Source organism: Mustela lutreola, chromosome 15 (genome assembly GCF_030435805.1).
Source record: "Mustela lutreola isolate mMusLut2 chromosome 15, mMusLut2.pri, whole genome shotgun sequence".
Taxonomy (NCBI): Eukaryota; Metazoa; Chordata; class Mammalia; order Carnivora; family Mustelidae; genus Mustela; species Mustela lutreola.
Window position 1 is genome coordinate 28,001,911 of NC_081304.1, and position 6,268 is coordinate 28,008,178.

Here is a 6,268-nt window from a genome sequence, read left to right on the forward strand (position 1 = left end):
TGATGCAGCAATACTGGATTTCTGTGTAAAACAATTGAACTGCAGCCCTGACCTTGCACCTTAACAAAAATTAAGACAAAATGTAAAAACAAGTTAATACTCAATAGGTCTAGAAAAATATAGTAGAAAAATTGTTGCCGCTTTAGCTCGGCAAATATTTCTCAGCTAGGTTATAGAAAACACAAACCATATAAGAAAACATCATAAATCGTATGCCATCAAAATACACAAATTTTTAAAAATAAACAACTTCTTTTTTGAAAGACCCCATTAAGGAAGTGAAAAAGAAATCATAGACTGGGGGAAACTTTTGCAATACACAGAACTGACAAAGGATTCATAACCAAAACATAGGACATTCTTCAATTTTATAAGGTTGCATAATATAGAAATGGTCAGAGGAATTAAACAGAAATTACCCAAAGAAAAAAATATCTAAAGAGCAAAAAATATGTGAAAGAGATAATCAGTGTTAGTCATCAGGAAAATCCACATTAAAACCATAACAAGATTATGCTATACATCCATTAAAAGAGCTAAAAATTCAGAAGAATGATAGTTTCAATTATAGGAGAAGATGTGGAGCCATGTTGTATATAAGAAGCTGTATAGAGAAAAGGAATAACATTTTCAGTTTAGGTTAGATAATTTTGTAGATTTTGCACATATGCAATGAAATATGGATAGCCCCTCACATAGGTTAATTTATGATTTTTTTTCAGCTTTACGGTGGTGCAAAAGTAATATGTATTCAGTCAAAACTGTACTTCTGGTTCCTAATTTGTATTTTTCCCTGGGCTAATGATATGCAGTACAGTACTGTCTTATTATGCCAGGGAGTGACAGTTAAGCTATCTCTTTCAGTCAGCCTGATAATGAGGTTAAACAGTCAGTAACTTATGACCATATTCTACTAGTACAGCTGTTCTGTTTTTCAGTTTCAATATAGTATTTAATGAATTTTATGATGTAGTCAACACTTTATTATAAAATAAGCTCTGCATTAGATGATTTTGCCCAACTGTAGGCTAAAGTAAGTGTTCTGAGCATGGTTGAGGTAGGCTAGGCTAAGCTATGATGTTTGTTAGTTTGTTTTTTTTTTTTAAGATATATTTATTTATTTATTTATTTATTGACAGAGAGAGAGAGCGAGAGAGCTAGAGAGATCAGAAGTAGGCAGAGAGAGGGGGAAACAGGCTCCTTGCTGAGCAGAGAGCTTGATGGGGGGCTCGATCCCAGTACCCTGAGATCATGACCTGAAGCTTAACCTACTGAGCCACCCAGGTGCCCCTGTTTGTTAGGTTAAGTACATGAAGTGCATTTTCAACTTGACAGTATTTTCAACTTACAGTGGGTTTGTTGTGATGTAACTGCGGGGTAAGTTGAGGAAGATCTGTACATGTACACTTTAGTTTTTTGTCAGTTTATAGATGATTACAATGAACCTTCAATTGTTTTAAGGACAAGTGGTTGTGAAAATGTTCTAACGGTAGAGTGATATGGCTTATTTTTTATACCAGTATACATATAAGAGTAAAAGTATGCCTGAAGATACATCTATAGACAAGTATTTCTAGTAATCTGTTGAAGCAGCAAATGACTTTTTAATTGTCATACTGCTTAAATAAAAATCAAATTACCTTGCTTGAAATTATGTACTTATTTATGTTTCTGTCTATTCATCTGTAAATACGACTCTATCTTATAACTACATATGCTTACCTATATGTAGGAATAGAATAATGAAACACTTTTAATTGTGTTACTCTATAATTTTTACATTGTTTTCATTTTTTCTAACAAAATCATGTATTTAGTAATTCAAAATATATGCTATATGAAAATCAGTTAATTGGCATTTTTTAGTTGAATCAATGATCGGTTCTTTAGAGGTATCTGGGTGGCTCAGTCTGTTAAAATGTTAAACATCAGTCTCTTGATTTTGGCTCAGGTCACCTCATAGTCATGAGATCAAGCCCTGCCTCCCGCTCCATGCTCAGCTGGGAGTCTGCTTCAGATTCTCTCTCTCGACCCCCTACTTAAGCCCTGCCCAGCTACGTGTGCCTGCATATGCATGGACTCTGTCTCTAAAAAAAAAAAACATCATTAAAAAATAATCTGGATTTTACATTGCACAGTGAAGTTGTAATGAGATACAGATAAAGGAAATTTGGAGCAAATGTTCGAGCACTTGATACCTAGTTTCTTCTAGTCTTCCTTTGTTATTTACAATATAGCTTGCTAACCTGTGGGCTCTCCCACTTTCTAAATGTGTTTTGACTTAGGCACTCTGATCCTGCTGTAAGATCCTGCTCTAGTTTTCTATTTTAAACCAGCTCATCTGTTGGATTCTGAGCCTGTTTTATTTATTTTATTTTGGACAACTCCCCTAGGCTTCAGTTTGCTTGCTGTCACTCCGTATCACTCTGTCTTCCTGGTCAGGTCATTAAGCCTTATTTTCATTATCTGTGAAATGGAAATAATAATGCCTCCTCCTAGTGCTGGAAGGAACTTTAATTGATAAATGCATGGTTGTTGTAAACTAATTTTCACATTAAGGAATTAGGAAAGAAAACTCTGAAGGATGCACAAGAGGAACCTCAAACACCAATGGTATTTAGTCTTTTTATAAAACTCCATATATCACAGTGATCAGCAGCATCTTTATTCAAAAAATCTCCCAGCTACACAAAAAGGTGAAATATAATTACAGTTGTAAAACAGTGTCATCTTCATCTTTTCCCTACTTACTGGAAATTTGACTTAATGTGAGACCTCAAGGGGGAAGGGAGGGTGGGTAGTAACAGAAATTTTTCCAAGAGACCCAGTCATTAAAGAAACATTGTTAACAATTGTTCTGGCCTACTTCTCATATTCTCATTTGGCTTCTTGCCCAGATTTGTAGAAATCACTAATAATGCCCCAAACAATTCATGAATATAGAGAAAAGGATAAAAAGGCGGGGGGGGGGTGGCAAAAAAGGAAAAGGGAACTCAGGGGGGAAAAATAACATCAGTTTTTAATTACTGGGGCACTAATGAAGACAGTGAATCAAATAAACAGTTTGTTCTCAAAGTGTTATCATGCAAAACACAATAAACGTGAAAGTTCCTGAAATAACACTTCCCAGCAAGTAAAGGAAAATGCCCTATAACAGTCCTTGAAAGAAGAAATGCATTAGTATTTTGCTTTATGATTCCTGGTTGCAGGTTCCAATCTAATCTCCATAGAAATGGAATTCCAAGTGGGCCTCAGAGATACCTTACAAACACACTATAATCCCAACTTGAGAGAGAAATTCAAGTTAACCGAAATTCAGTTTACTCTCAAGGGAACAGTTAGGCTGAACTACTAGGAGGGACCAAATTCAAGTTCTTAAAAGTGGCCTGGATGAATTCTAAAATAAACCCAAAGAGCTAATATTAGAATTTGAAGAAACATAGTTTGTTCTAACATTCTCCTTCCCATCCCCTCCCCCCACCAGACTTCTGTTTTCTTTTCTCCCTATTTCTACCCTCATCAGCCTCTTCCATCTCCCATTTTCTTTCATAAATAAGAAATTATTAGGAAGATGCAAAAGACAAAAATGCCCCCAAATTACACAAAGATTCAGGCATCTTTAGAAACAATAAAATACCTATTTAACCACAACTATAACATAGAGACTCTGAAACATATCCATGGAAACACAGTTTTTATTTTTATTTCAGCAGAGTCCTTTTGATCAGTTAGGAGTAAACATTTTTTTTTTCCTTAAATGTTGATAGAGATCTAATTTTTTTAGTTTTCTTTTTTTTTTCCTTTTTAACTAAAGTGCAATACGATTTTTAAACTCACTTAATTGTATTTGGACACATTTTCTGACTAGAGAGTTTCCTTTCAACTATGTGTTAGAAATTTTCTGTTTCCCATTTCAAAACATTTGACAGCAGAAGTATTTCCTTTTTTTTTCCCCTATGCAATTGTGGATATAGTTTTTCAGTCAACTTGAGTATACATATTACTTGAGTGAGCTTTGAAAATTTTTCTGTGTACAAAGAATGATTTTATAGCTTGTCTTTATTTAGCACTTTGGGTGTCAGATAGAGTGGGTTTAAGGAATGGGTCTGTCACTGAATATGGACAGGTTGTTGAAAAACTAGTTTCTCCAGCTGTGAAATAATTTCATAGTGAAGACTAAATGCTTTGAGGTAAATAGAGCTTCTAGAACAGTGTTTAGCTGTGGGAGACGCATCCCCTTTGAATGGTCATCCACCTCAGCCAGTGCCTCTCTTTTGAGACCAGTTCTGAAGGCACATATGTGGTCTTCCAGATGCCGTTTCAATACACCTGATCTTGTTTTGGATGAAGCTCATGGATGTGGCGCTTTGATCTGGGCCAGATTCCCTCAGAAAATGGCCCTCAGCATAGGGAGGACACAGACCTTAGGAGTTACTTGATCTGGATCACGTTACAAGAAAACTCTTAAAGGAGAAAAAAAGAAAAGTTCTTGCTGCTGAGGTTTCCAGAGCTGGCATTAGTTCCTTGTCTCCTGATTCTGTCTGTGATCTCATGATAAACCACAGTTACCCTGCCATATCAATATTTATGCATTTTTTTCCTCTTTTTTACTTGAGCTAGAAAGAGGTTCAGGTGCTTTTAAAGGAGCATTAATACATAATTATGTACAGAAGAGTGTGTTGTATAGACAGACCTTCAGGTAAATGTGGGCTACTTAGAATTGGAGACAATGAAGTGAAAGGTGAACAGACTATCTCCTATGTTAGTAGAAGAAAGCTAGTGACCTAGAAACAGCCCATTACAGGTATCTCCTGAGGATGATACTCTCAGAGACTTGGCCCCATAGAAGATACTGAAAGAGAGACAAATGCCATTCTTGCAGAATTAGATGGCTGCTCCTCATTGCACTGTGGAACGTGACTGCTGAATCAGTGTTCAGTGGCCTTCTTCAGCAGTTCAAATCACTGAAAACCAAACACAGAAATGTATTTGTTTAGATTATTTGCTTACTTTAGCTTAATTCATGAGCTATTCATGATTATAATGTATGTATTATGTTGCTAGTCAACTGGGAATGGGCTTTTGGAGATAAGATTTAGAATTTCTAGGAAGCATTAAAAGAATTTAAGAAGAGTCATATGGTCCAACTCCACCCTATATCCCTTAAACACTTTATCTAGAGCCACTCTTGCTGAAGGAAATACCAAACCAATGGATGCCTAACCCTTCATTGTCACTTGTTATGGGACTCTTTTTAAAATCAAATTCAGCTGCAAATATGACTAGCAATATCAGAATAAAAACAAAAGATTGGGAGGGAGACAAACCATAAGTGACTCTTAATCTCACAAAACAAACTGAGGGTTGCTGGGGGGAGGGGGTTTGGGAGAAGGGGGTGGTATTATGGACATTGGGGAGGGTATGTGTTTTGGTGAGTGCTGTGAAGTGTGTAAACCTGGTGATTCACAGACCTGTACCCCTGGGGATAAAAATATATGTTTATAAAAAATAAAAAATTATATTATAAAAAAAAAAGAATAAAAACAAAAGAACTTACATCAATAATTTACCAAAGGATATCATGAAAATCTGTTGGAGGTGGTGGTGGTGAAGTTAAAATCTGTACTTGCAGATGTTGAAGGTTCTCAACCAAGAATTTAACATAAGGAAAACTGCATTTAATGTCTTAGTTTGGATGGTCAGCTATGTTTGTAACCCTTTTAAGAGTTGCTGATGCAAATATGGACACCATGCTTGATTGCCCCCAGTGTTATTAAATAATCAGATTACCCCTGCCCAATACAAGGATAGGTCTTCAAAAATTTCAGAAGACAAACATGTTGGATTGTGTCTGTCACATGTTTTCTGTTCAGTTCGCTTCCAAGTATTCTGGGAAGAAGGGTGACTAGGTCTTTTAAAAGGCTTTGCCTGGTTCTTCTGGGTGTTTTTGTTTGTTTGTTTGTTTGCTTTTTAGGCCAGGTGTATTAGAAGGAGTTTCAATTGAAATAAGATAACTGATCTACCACTAAAAATAAGGTACATGGTATATAGGACCCGTAAGGCAACAGTTCATCACAAGTAAAAAGACAACAAAGGAGGCTTAGTACTTGGTTTGTAAAGTGGCCTGACCCATCTAATGTGCAGTGAATTAGGAAGTCAACTCAGTTCTTCCCACAAAATAGAGCTATCTTATTACCATATCCAACTCTGCCACCCCAGTACAAGCAATCATCATCTCTTGCCTGAGGACTTCAGTGCCTCCAAACCA